A 14,477-nucleotide genomic window follows, 5' to 3' on the forward strand; every position below is an offset into this window, starting at 1 on the left:
TTTCCACCAGGTTAACCGCCATGTGCGCAGCTAGCAACTCTAGCCTGGGGATCGTCGTTTGAGGCTTTGCTAATCGAGATCTTGCTGCAACCAAACCCTGATTGATGCCAGATGGTTGTCTCACAACAGCATACACACATGCCGCAAGTCCGCTGCCACTGGCATCCCCGAACGAGTGGAGATCTATACTGTCGATTCGCTCATGGTGGGTGGCCAAGGATCTTGGAAACTCCAGATTCTCTGGAAGCGCATTCTCCCAATCGGTCCATTGTCTATGGAGTGCGTATGGAATCGGTTCATCACAGGGTTTCTTCAGATCACATGCAGCTCGATAAAGTAATTTCCCTGCGAGTGTTGCTGGAGATGCAATGCCAAGAGGATCATAAATCTTGGCCAGTTTTGTCAACACCCCTCGCTTGGTCGCTACTGTTTCTTCTTGTGGAAACACAACAGATAAAGTATCTGAGTCTTTGTTCCATTTTAATCCGAGAACAGACGCTCCCCCCAACGGTTTATGCCATTGTTGCTTAGCATAGGTAGTTTCCACCGCTGGGTCTTGTTCCGATTCAAGCTCTCCGGCATTGGAGTGCCACTTGTGTAGTAGGAACCCTGCTTCTTCGAAAATTTCAGATGCTTTCACTTTGAGCTCTGATGCTTTGCCAACAGTTTTAGATCCGGAAATAAGATCGTCCACATACAACTCACGTTTAAGGTTAGCAACCGTTTCTGCATCTCTATCTTCCCAAGTGGATAAGTGGGCTTCAATGACTCCCCCAAGCAGGAACGGGGATGCCGTTGGACCAAAAAGAGCCCTAGTGAATCTCAAAGTCACTACCTCTGCTTGGTTACCGTCTTGCCAATGGAAACGTAATGCGTCCCGGTCGCTAGCTTTGATTCGGACTTGTAAGAACGCCTTTTGAAGATCACCACATAGTGCAACCGGATAAAACCGGCCTCTTACCAGAACGTTCCAAAGTTTATTTTGAAGCGGGGGTCCAGTGTGTAAACACTCGTTTAATGATGGGGCACCTTCGTGCGCTCGAGCTGAAGCGTCATATACCACGCGAACTTTGGTTGACTCAGCCCTCGGACGTACAACAGGCTTATGTGGTATATAAAACTCCGTTCCAACTGCTGGTTGATCTGCTGGCTCAACAACACCTGTTTTACGTTGTTCGTCGATTATCTCTTCATACTGGGTTGTTAGATGTTGACTCTTCAGTTTCCGAACCAAACTCTGTAGCCGACGTACGCTACCATTTTTGTTGTTAGGTAAAGGAGGGTGGTTAGCCCTCCATGGCAGCCCTGTCTCGTACCATCTCTCGGAACTTCGTGTGAGCTGTTCTTTGAATTCATCATATACCCCGCTTTGGTCGTTTTGTCTTCAGTTTGGCATACTCACTGGGTCCCAAAATTATATGCACCGGTAATCGTTCCTTAGAGTCAGTGTCTTCCATCACAACTCCCTCGAGATGAGGGTTACTTTCGATAAGTTGCTGGTATTTTGGATTGTCAAGTGAAACAAGTTCCCCGTTTTCAACTTTTGTCACTTCGACTGCCATCGAAAAACTGTCCGGAGTTTGCCTTTACATTGATTGTTTGTAGCCCCATCTCTCGCGTAGTAGTCCCCAACATCATTTCAACTTTCCTTGTTTCCCGTTTGCTTTCACGTTTTGGTAACCTATCTAGAAGTGCTGCAGACGCGTATGAGCTGCCGGCACCCGTATCAAGTAGAGCCCGACACTTTATACCCTCAACATCAACAAGCACTACAGGATATACTATGGTACTGTTACTGTTATGTTGTGCTGTTAATAATTGCTCTGCTGGGGGCTGTTCGCCACAAATCGAGGTATGATGCTTTCTACTGCATTTCTTACATCTAGATTTACTTCTACAACCCGCTGCCTGATGTTGCGTACCTGTACAGTTAAAACACCGTCCTTTTCGGGCCAAGACTTTCTTCCTATTATCCACTGAGACCACTTTCGTGCAGTCCACGCTCTTGTGCGTGGCGTCCTCGCAGTACACGCACACACGCGGAGATGTCTCATGTTCCGAATCTCGCGAGTGGAAAAAGGGTGATTGCTTATATGGTGATCTGGTAGATTTCTCGACAATATTCTGATTACTCTCCTCGATTGGATGAATATCGTGCCAATTCTTGAGTTGCTCGAGTAGATCGGTGAAACTCCAATCTTGCCACCCTTCGCTTCTGCGAACTAAATCAGATTTCATTCCTTTCAGCTTATCTAGAGTTGATCGAACATTACCTTTCACGTCTGCGAGTTTACCCATCGTTTCGAGACTTTGCACGTTGAATCTCAGCTGCTTAAAATAAAAATCGTTTATTTTCTTTGGGTTCGCTCCACTGATCACAGGTAAGCTCATTATATTTTGAACATACGCATTGACTACTTCCGAGGTTTGGCCGTACTACGCTTCGAGAATCTCCTTCGCTTTTGAGTAGCCTTCGTCGGTAAATGGAAGTCCGTCTATATCTGCTCTTATCGATTCTTCCAAAAGCTCTTTTAAATACGCGAATTTCGTTAATGTTGGTAGATTCGCCAAATCAATTTCCGATCTGAATTTTCCCCAGAAAGGCAGCCACGACTCAAATTTCCCGTTAAACTTAGTTATAGGCAGTTTGGGTAGTTTAGCGCCCAATATTTTGTTGTTTACACTCGCTTGATTTTGCTCGTCTTTCAATTTTTGCTCAAACGTAGCCTTTTGTTGTAATAATTCTTGCTCGAATTTCATATTTTGTCGATGTGTCATAATACTTTTCGCTTCTTCTTCACGTAAATCGATTTCTTTAATTCTTTGAGTTAACTTTCGTATACAATCATCAGCTTTAGCCAGTTCTACTTCGAAATTTGTGCCCCATTCGGCGACTTGTTCTTCGGTTTCACCTTTCAAAAATTTCTTCTCTTCGATGTTCTCTTTCTGCTTAACTCATTAAGTTGCAGACTGTTGCAATAGTTCTACCCCACTAAGTTGCAAACAATATGGCCGATTTTAGGAATTAATGACTGCCTTCACAAAAATGGCTGTTACTCATTGCCAAATTAATAAAACCTCTTGAAATTTAGGAAACATTTAGATTAATATATAGGGTTTCATTTTTATTTAAATGATACGGGAAACATCCATTAAAAAATTATTTTCAAGACAGCACAATTTACACATCTCTAATTTTTAAAACTTTTTTTGGCTATTTTTGGGTAATGAATATTCAAAAGCCAGATTTCCCTAAAATTTTGATGTTTCAACAATTTTTGTTTTGAGTTTTATATTTAAAAATACTTCTAAAGCTTGGATTTTAAATATAAAAGATTTTGCATTGCTAAACAATCAAAAAAAGGTTTTTTTCAAGAGTTGATTTTTGACTTGCTTCAAATTATTTTGTGACTTCTGAGGCATAGTTTTTTGCACCAAAGAAAAAAATATTTATAGCCGAAATTGACCTATAAATATAGGTTGTCTAACACTGATTTTGAGCTCATTATATTAACAGAAAATTCATCATTGATATAATATAAATTTGAGTAAAATAAGTAAGCCTCTGAGGGAAAAATACTGAGATTTTACTAGCGTGCTATAACGCGGCTTTCAGAAGAACTGCATTTCAGGGCTTCTTTTTTCGGCAACTGCCTGGCAAAAGGCCAGTTTTTTGTTTTTTATATAAACTATTTATTTTTTTAAAACAAGATAAAAACCATAGAAGATTTTGTCTATAGATTAGACTAAATTTATTCATGCCATTCATTAAAACAAGCTCTTAATCTACAAAGGTTTACATTACATTGAGCACATTTATAAACGCTCTCAAAAGTTCTACCCGACGCACGCTTTCTTCCAACTTTCGCACACATCACACACGCTCGTTTTCGCTCTGAAGACTTCACTAAACTATGGCCTTTGACATTTTGACCCACAGGAGTTTCTTTTTTACGGCTAGTCGGACCGCTAGAAATTCTCTTGTAGCCGTTATAGGTCGAAATAAGTTGCCTTGCCAGGGCAAGCCGAAACTCTAAGTGTTTCAACCGATTGCGTCGATCAGTCTGCAAATTTTGGAGAATATACGCGTTTACGATTGAAATATTAACGAAAAACCAAGTCAAATACTTCCACCATTTTTTTGATGGAGATCCGACAGGGTAGTAGCTCCTATATTGGTCGTTTACGTCCACGCCGTTCATATACTTATTGTAAACAGATATGACGGCGGGTTTTTTGCGTTCTTCTTCCGGCACGGCTTTTGTTTTTCCAGTGCGCTCATCCAAAGGGCCGAAAACTTGGGGCTCGGGATCGACATTGGTCGAAAGAATCGTAACTAAGCGCTTATCTTGCCAAACCAAACAAACCGAATTACCATTTTGCCTAGTTCTAATTTCACCTCGCTTGAGTTTTATGTTTTTAAAATCGACAGGAAAGTTCTTCCTGTTGTGGCGCAAGGTCGAGCATGCGTAAGTTTTGTTTTCCAACAAATGCTGAAGCAGGGAGATCGAAGAAAAATAATTATCGAAAAAGAAATGTCGGTAATCATTAAAGTAGGGTTTTCCCAGAAAATCAACGACTTTGAAACCGAGACCTTGCGCCTTTTCCGCATCATTTTCGTTGTCATTTTGTTGTTTACCTAAGTAAACTTGAAAACGCGGCACGTAGTAGGTATCCGAATCGGCTAACATCCAAACTTTAATACCGAATTTGTTTGGCTTTTTAGGCATATATTGCTTGAAAGATAAACGACCATTGAATTTCACCAAACCTTCGTCAATCGAAATATTTTTTCCTGGTACATAAGCATTTTGAAAAGCGTTTTCGAGCTTTGAAATCAGAGGCCGAATTTTTGTAAGTTTATCGGTTGCGTTTTCTTGCCGCGGGTCCGAAATGTGAAAATACTTTTTCAAAATCCAAAACCGTCTCAAAGGGATTGTAGTTTTGAAGCCAGGATTTCCCAAAAATATATCTGAATCCCAGTAGAGACTGATTCTGGGTAGGCGGTTGATGCCAATTAAAATGTTCAATCCAAAAAATGCAGACATCTCATCGCGGTCGGTCGAAAAATTTTGGTCACCTTTTGAACGAGCATAGGAAATAGTAGCATGCACAACATGGTCAAGAAATTCATCGCCGAAAAACAAGTCGAAAAAGTCTTTAGGGGTAGCATCTTGACTCAACCCATGACAAGGACCAAAGTCGGCAGTGAAGTCTTCAACATTTACACTACTTAAACTATCTTTCCATTCAAAAATATCAATAAAATCGTCGCTACTTATCTCACTATCACTCTCGCTATCGCTCTCGCTTTCAATCTCTTCTACTTCGATGTCCGAAAAACCGAAAAAATCTTCTTCTTCTTCGTCTGACTCGCCCGCTATTTCTTGCCACGTAATCGCCGATGTTCCCGCTGCGATTGGCCGTGTCTCTTCAACCGTTTCGTCGATCAAAAAGCCCTCGAAATCTTCCTCTTCTTCGCTACTATCGAACATACGAAGCGCTTCAGCCATATTTCAATTTTTTTCGCAAAAGCACGGTTTAAAACACTCGTAACTTGGACAATATTACTTGTACAAGCTTGCACGAGGTCTCATTTGAAAGAGCGAATTCGGGGGATTTTATAGGTATCAGTTGCTAGGCAACAAACAATGCATGTTTTTCATATTTGACCAATAGAAATACAGCGTCGCTCAGGGCGCATGAGGGCGCAATGCCACTTACCCACTTGCCAATTCCAGGGCGCATGGGGGCGCAATGCCACTTAATGGGTTAATTAATAACTATCTTAGAAATGCTTAGAATTGATGTTTTCTGGCGCTCACAAGCTTCCTTTTCGTTTTTATCCAATATTTCATCAGTTTTACTGGCCCGAAAACGCAGTGCTTTGACTTTACTCGCGAGCTCCGAAACCAGTTTCTCCATGTCGATATATTTTATATTTTTGTTTTTCTCGTGTAGTTTCGCCGTTTGTTTTCCCTCTTTCCTATTTAAATATATCACAATCCCGTTCGATAGGTGCCACTATGTCGTAAATAAGCCTCCCATGATTTCAATACGACATTTCACTTGTATATTTTTTGTTTTTCACATTCACAAATCACAATTCTACGATAACACAACACATTGTTTTTGTTCGTCCGAAAAACTAACCACGTTACCCCCCATGGACTGTGACACATGCATACGTCACATCCGTGTAGCACAGCTGATCTCTAACAATAACTCAACTAACAAAATCTCCAACATTATGACTAGTTATTTTGGCTTGATTTCATATCTCAAAACAACAATCAGCGAGGCACATCGCTCTAGTGTGCACAAACCAGTGGACTGCACAGTGTCATGGCCGAGCCCGAATTGAAATAGGTGAGTAATAAATCAGTAAATTGTTGTTTTTACATTGGGAGAAAAGTTTCACCGTTCGACGACACTCAGTGTCGTCATCCAGGCCCATGTTTTCGGTTTAATAGAGAGTGACACAATTGACAATTAGTTCTGGCGCCGGATTTGTGTTTTGTTTGAATAATACGCACAGTATTATCATACATCAGTACATCAATAAATTGTATTTTAGTAATCTGACAAGTCTATTGCACAACATTAATTTCAGAACATACTCATTCATAACATAAAGAACCCATCTCCCACAAGCAAAAATAAACATTGTTTCATTATGTTTAAATACTTTTCGAAATATTTCAAGGTAGGTGCAGTCAAGTCTGTCAACAATGCCAATGACAGTCTTGATGACAATGTACATTTTCATATAAACCTATCTACTAATCTTCTTGTACAGCCCTCTTAAGCATTTTGTCCATTTACATTTGATCATTTGCTTTGCTGCATGCCTAAAAATTTCACAATTCTGAATTTTGGAAGATTATAATGCATAACAAAGATATTTTATTAATTAATGAAATGCATATGAATGGTCCCACAGGGCACACTTACAGTGGGGATTTGGCACTTCCAGCTGCCTGTGATGTGGGTATTGTGTAATTTTTGCCAATAAACCAATCCACCTTTCCGGCACTCAAAAAACACATGGCATTGCATGTGACCAAAACACAAGAATTCGGACAAACAATTCGACAAAGAGTGTATTTACTGTTAACAGGAGCGACTTATTAAAAACTGAATTTCTTTAAAAAAAGGACCAATGGGGTGAATATTAAAAGCTTTTGTATTGAAAAACATGTCTTTTACCGGGCCAGGCTCAAAAATCTTTAAAAATATGACGGTTGTGGAGCTAAAAGTATGAATATAATCATTTTGCGTGTGATGCCTGCTTGTAAACATATAAATTATTCATTAAAAAAATGGTAAAAAGATGTGCATGGGGTACTGGTAAGACTGACTCTAGATATCCTGAACGGTTAGAAAAAGAAGGAATACCCGTAACATTTCACCATTTTCCATCGGAGAAGAAGAACAAAGAACATAGAGAATCATGGATACGAGCTTGTTGTCGCGGCGATGGCTTTATTTGTAAAAAAGACAGCTACATATGCAGCCTACATTTTATTGGTGAGAGAGGCCCATCTGATGAATATCCTGACCCCATTGCAGCTACTGCTGGTGGAGAAAAGGTATATGATTCATTTATTTTATGAATCTTGTTGTTTAATAAATACTGTATACAAATCATGAATCTGCAAATTTATGTATGTATATCAGATATACAGAATATAATTATTTTATTACATTAATTTCTAGATCAAAAGGTTAAGCAGAAAGAGAAAGCCACCAACTGTTAGAATGGGTTACGGCAAACGATTTCGGACATGTAATGATAAGTCGGCAGCTGAATCGCTTTTAATGCTTTCAAATGCTATGCCTGTAGTGGACCATAGTGTCAAAGAGTCTAATGCGTCCAAAGCATTGCTGAATTTATCCAGTGTTAAGAAAGAAGATGTGGTCAGTACAAATGAAGCATTGGTGGATGTACAACCCACAGACACAAAAGAGTGTACAGTCGGTACTCAAGTAAGCTGTTACAAGTTACACAAAAGTCTGGGACCTGTTCCTAATAGGCCGCCGCCTATTTTATGTTATGTATCCATCAATTTGAAACATCACCATCCAAGACATGTTGAAGTCAAATGCCTTGGGGTATGATGAGGAGGGGGATTTTCAAATTGATCGATACATTAAATAACATACAGTGTTTGTATTTTTTAGACAAATGTCGCAATGCAAAATTTACATGTCACTTACAAAGCCAGAAAATAATGTCAAGGTCATTGTTTTTACAAAATGTAGAAAAACCTAAGAACACTACACACTATACTGGTAAGTGTGTTTTTGTACCATTAGCACTAAGGAAGGGGTATACTGGAGTAGTAATCTAAGAATATGGTGGTTTATTTAAAATATTTTTATTGTAGGTTTAGAATTGAGTGTTGTCAAAGCACTTTATAATCTGGTTAAAGAGAAGGCAACCAGGATCCATTTGTGGAAAGGAAAAAAACAAACAAAAACAAAATATACTGACAACAAATATTTGAAGGTGAGTATATGTTTGCATTTGATTCATATGTTTTACAGCAACCAAATGAGCAAGAATTGAAGAGTGGATAGCAATGACACTTGAGAGAAGCTCAATGATTGAACTTTGATCCACTCATTGAGTGTAAGATATAGCTTTTAGAATACGAGCGTAAGACTCCCTAGATCACCATCCCCACAGCCACCTACTCAAAATAATTCTGATAGGACAGGCAAACTTTTCATACTGTAACTTAAAATAACCCTGGCTATTTTTCTTTTTTTTTAGCAAAAATATAGCCTTTTTGTTTTATTAACATGGGAGCAACTTATTCTTACTTTAGTGAGATTACGTCGGAAGCTAACAATAACTGTTCTAGCACATATTTTTGGCATCTCAACGGGAACAGCAAGCCGGATTATTATGAGCTGGATACTGTTTCTAGAAAAAGAACTTTCATTCTTGCTTCATTTTTCCACGGTTTCTGAGTTGAGTGGTTTATCATTTCCAAAAGCATTCAGGAACATTCCAAATTTGAGAGGAATCATAGATTGCACAGAATTTTACATAGAAACTCCACACAGATTACCAAGCCAAAGGTCTACCTATAGTAATTAAAAATTGAGGAACACATTTAAAGGAGATTGGCAATATATTTCGACACACCGTTTTTTGACCCTAAACAATGACACAAGTCATAAAACATCGAAATATTTCTCCACAAGCTTTTTGTTCATAAATAAACAGTCGTTTTGTCAATAAAAGTTGCCGCAAACGATGACAACAGCCGCCATTTTACTCCGCTGAATAATAAATGTTTTATGCTAATTTATGCAATGCTTTTTACTCTGACGTCATAAGCAGGGGAGCCTCGCATGTTTTCCGCATTATTTTTGAGCAAAAGATTTGTTAGATCTTATAATCAAGTATGTATTGTCCTGTTTACGGATGTTACAGTGATAGCCAAAAAAATAAGGACGGGAAGCTCCACTTTTTTGAATTTCCAAAGGCTTCCAAAGGGCCAGAAGAAAAGAAGAGGCGCGATGTTTGGATCAACTTCTGTAAACGAAAGAATTTCACACTGACAAGAAGTACACGGATTTGTTCATTACACTTCAGATCTGACGCCTACATCCCTTCGAATTCGCCTGAATTTCTCGAATCGATTAAGTTTACAGATGCACGAAGGGTAAAGCTGAAAAATAACGCTGTTCCAACCGAAAATAAACCGCTTCAAGACGCTGAAAATACAGGACGAATTGCCGCAAAAAGGTTAGCGGGAACTCTGTCCCGATGAAGGGTAAGCCGTGAATACTTTTAATATTTCGTGTAGAAATACGTTAATTGCTATTGTACAAAAAGTTTCCTACCAAAATTTCTAGAAATTATGACCACCACATATTCATACTTGCAGCTTCTTTGGGTAGACATGCAGTTTTAAAATGCGCTTCAATTCGGTAAACAATTTTCCATATTGTTCAATAGGAAGTTGAAGATATATTAAACAGTGCAACATGTCAAATAGAAGATATCACCGAGGACACTGCAACAAGTTCTGAAAAAAACTCGACACTTGTTGAAGCAGAAGAAGTAACGGAAAGCTTCGGTTTTGACTTTCTAGAACTTGCAAATTTAGGCCATACAAAGCTTAAATCTACCTACACTCAGACGAATCAGTTTATCGATGATCTTCCAACGAAAAACAAGACAACCCAAACATGCCAGAAGCCAAACTCGAATATATGGGACAAGGTGAAAAAGAAGTCAACAGCAACTCAAACCTATTTGACAAATGAATATTTATCGAAAAGGCTTGTCACGGATGCAATTACGAAAACACAAATTTCGTCGGCCACTCAGACTGACCAATTCCATTATAAACAAATCACGATTGACGATAATGCTCATCATGCTCTGCCAAATCTAATAACGAAAGAATTAACTGAGTTGGATATTGACTCAGAACTGTCGGATGACCAGTCTTCTGAAGATGAATACGTTGAACAAACTGATAATGAAGACAATGAAAACGATTCTGGCGGCATGCGTACGTCAGAGGAACAGGTGATATTATCTGAAGATAAAGCACCGCAAGATCAGATAAAATTTATTATTTTTGAAGAATCCATAGTCCAAAGATTTGCAGTCTGTTCAATCTGCAGATCTGCTTGTATTGTATCGGTTCAACACAAAATTGGGACTTACGCAAAAATAGCAGTGCACTGTAAGTCTGGAGACGTCACACACAACTTCACATGGTCAACTGGTCCATTGTGTAATCGATTGCCTGTTTTGCACCTCATGATTGCATCAAGTGTGGTTTCCACTGGTATGGAGTGTGTGAAAGCATTAAGATTATTCAATTCTTTAAAAATAAGTTGTTTTGAAAGAAGAGAATTTTCTAATCTCTTGTCTACCTACGTTAACCCCACAGTTTTTAGCATCTGGAAAAATGAACAACAGTCCATGTTAAATGATATTAAGGGCAAAGCAATTTGTGTTGCCTCCGACATGAGGGTGGACAGTCCCGGACATACTGGGCTGTTTGGATCTGGAAGCAGTTTAGACGTGGACCGAAACATGATACTTGATACTCAAATTGTCAAGGTAAGCCATTGGCATAGAATATCAAATATGCAATGAGGAATTTTCCAAAATTTCTAACAAGGAAATACTAAAGGCGAATTTATTCCGTATTTCCAAGTTATGAATATTTGATTTTAGAGTACAGAGGTAGCAAACTCCAATGCTATGGAGCTCGAGTCGCTCAAGAGGTAATTGACGTATTTACAAGAAGCCAATGTCACTGTAAGAAAACTCGTCACAGATAGACACACGCAAGTTTCTGCCTACGTCGCAGATGAAAGGCCTGAGATAGATCATGCATACGATGTTTGGCATGTGGCAAAAGGTATATTTTAGTGATATTGCATACAAACTACTTGACAATTTGGCAATATGTTATTATGGATCAGTGAAATGTACAAGACATGAAATGAACAACTTTTGAGCTTTGAGCGTTATCATTGGCTACCACTAATTTACTGTTCTTTCGTGCGTTCTGATTTGATTATAATACATAGCCTTCAGGGAAATGCAAACAAACTCAAAATAGTATCGGTGGATAACATATTGTAATTTTTAGAAATGACGCATTTTTCATGCTGACTGGGCCTCTGTATTTTTTAATGTGCAGGTGAGAAGAAACGGCTTCTAAAGATTGTTAAAAGCAAGAAATATCGAACGTTAACGCCTTGGATTGGGGTGAGTTCGTCCTGTAAATCACGGTAAGGATGTTTGTATATGATTAATTTTTACTCGAATTATTTTTTTTGTCCAGTCTATAATCAATCACATGTACTGGGTGGCCAGTTCGAGCAGTTCCCCAGACGAAAAGGAAGAAAAATGGAAAAGTTTGACAAATCACATCGCTAATCTACATACCCACGAAAATCATAAAGTGTTCAAAAAGTGTACTCATGAATTAATCGAAAGACAGTGGTTGAAAAAAGGTGAGCCGTATCATATATTAATAGCAAAGAAGAATATGAAGACAGATTTATCATTTATGTACTGCAACACTATTCACGCTATTGTGTCTGAATTTCTTACAGGATCAGCAGTTCATAAAAAACTCACAGAAGAAATTACCAGGCCAAGGCTTCTCGCCGCAATACGAAAATTATCGAACTACCACCAAACATCAGGCCTTGAGGCTAAGCACTCCCTCAATAACCTGTTCGCATCGAAAAATATATACTACCCCTATCATTCATTAATGGTGAGGTACGTCAATTTTGTATTGTAATCGTGCTCAAGGATCTATGAGGCCAACCTGTAATTGCTTTACACGACGATTATTTCATACACGACGATTATTTTGTGTCCTTGCTTTGCTTACAAGTCACAATCACTTTTCATCATGTCAGATCATTTATATCGAACATGCATTACAACGAGAACGCTAACAGATGCCAGGCAGTCACGAAAGAAGGTATTCAACGGTGGTCCATTGTTTATCCGAAAGTTCATAAAGGCGAGAAGGCAGTCGCCAAACCTTTGAAAGAAAAGCCCACGTATAGTAAGAACGACTGTAATTTCATTTGCACTTTGTGTATAAATATTCCCCCTAATTGTTATTAGATACCTTTTATTTTCTATTAGTTTACTATTATAAAGACCAGTTATTGTAACACGTACATTAGCTTTTAGAATTGTCAATATATAATTTCAATCATGTAATAGACATATAACTATACTTTTATTATTCTATGCAATAGATTACATTCAAACGATTCAAAGTGAGTGCCTGAACCTCCGTGAAAAGTACAACACGTTGAAAAAAGCGAAGGCCCATGCAAAGCAACTTCTGCCAGAAGAGCCGTGCTCTTTAGTTCAGAATTATCTCGCCGGAAAAGAGAAACAACCCAAGTCAGTAATTGTCCAGGCCAGACACAGTAGGTTTACTAAGCCAGCTTTACCAGCAAACGTAGATGACAGGCTGTTTTGTTATTGCTCAGGGAAATGTGCAACAAAGAAATGTACTTGTAAGAAAGACAAACTTAAATGTGAAGCCTCTTGTACTTGTAATAAAAATAAATGTAAAAACAATTAATGTACAGTATGTAGTCATAAGTTCAAAATGTACTAAAGTACAGCAAACAAAAATTAACAATAACAAGTAGTTATTACTTAGCGAGTTTGAAGTGCGTGTATAGTCCATCAGGTGAGGGAAATTTCTTTCTTATGCATGTGTAAATGCAAGAAGGAAATACTCTGTGATTTTTTCTCCCTAATATTTGAAAAACCCATCTTGAGCACCTCCGATAAGAAGCCAGGCGATATAACTTGTGAATTTTGGCAAGATCTTCGTCATTTAGAGGATAATTCTCTTCTAAGTATTGTGCCACATCGACTTCAAGGACGTCGGCCGAAAGCATATTTTGCACGAAAGCAGGCAAAAACGTGATACAAGTAAACCCTTGTTCTTGAGCAGATGACAGTTTTTCATCGTACTCATCGTACTCCACAGCCTTTTCACAACAGCAAAAACTTTCTATCGTTTTCACCATGACTTCGCAATGCCCACATTTGCACCATTCTAGACTGCTCAGTTGCCAAGAGTTCGCTTGCTCGAATTCTTCGTCGACATCATCCTCACTTGAACTTGTACTGGAACGAGAACCTTCACTCTCTACATCGTCATCTGGATTCGGTTCATACATATATGGTTGTATTTCTTGTCCAACCTGTTCTATTTCGCTTTGAGTCTCCATTGTTTCTTTACACTTACATAAATAGAAATATTGCCTACCCTTCTTGTGACGTCACAGCAAGCGTTTCATAAATAGCATAATTTTTTCGCGCGTAAATTCAAAATGGCGGAAGTCCATGTAAATAATTATAATTTAAGGCGCTTTTGACCAAGCCAAATGAAGATTTTGTCGCATTTTTATAGTTTAAACACCTTTACCATCAATTGTCAAATGAAATTAAAAAAAAAAACGGTATGCCAAAATATATTGCCAATCTCCTTTAAATTACTGGTGTCAATTTCTCCAATAGGACACCTAAATTTTACATCAAACCTCTTCAGTGGCAGCATTAGTGACAAAGAAATAATCAGACAAAGTGGTTTCTTGCAAGCATTGTTGCCTAATGATGTGATAATGGCAGACAAGGGATTTAACATTCAAGATTTGCTTGCTCTTCGTCAAGCCAAGTTACTTGCACCACCAATAATGAGGAAAGGTGTGTTGTCATCGAAGGCCTCGACTATCACACGACGTATAGCACGAGTCCGCATTCACGTTGAAAGAATTATTCGAAAGTTGAAATGCTTTGGCATTTTAAGAGGTGTCATACCATTGACACTAAAACCCTATGTCAGTTCAGTTGTTAAAGTGTGTGCATGTCTAGTTAACTTGCAGCCAAGTGTTGTAAAAGATTATGATGAAATGTAAACAAAGCCTGTACTTGTGCACAT

At 38.6% G+C, this 14,477-nt stretch overlaps 1 pseudogene; it reads left to right on the forward strand.

The window, feature by feature from the left end:
- The first annotated feature begins 7,930 nt into the window (after positions 1-7,930).
- On the forward strand, positions 7,931-14,454 carry LOC114528341 (annotated as a pseudogene).
- The last annotated feature ends 23 nt before the right edge of the window (positions 14,455-14,477 follow it).

This window comes from Dendronephthya gigantea, unplaced genomic scaffold (assembly GCF_004324835.1).
Source record: "Dendronephthya gigantea isolate DGI-Jeju-01 unplaced genomic scaffold, DenGig_1.0 000049F, whole genome shotgun sequence".
Taxonomy (NCBI): Eukaryota; Metazoa; Cnidaria; class Anthozoa; order Malacalcyonacea; family Nephtheidae; genus Dendronephthya; species Dendronephthya gigantea.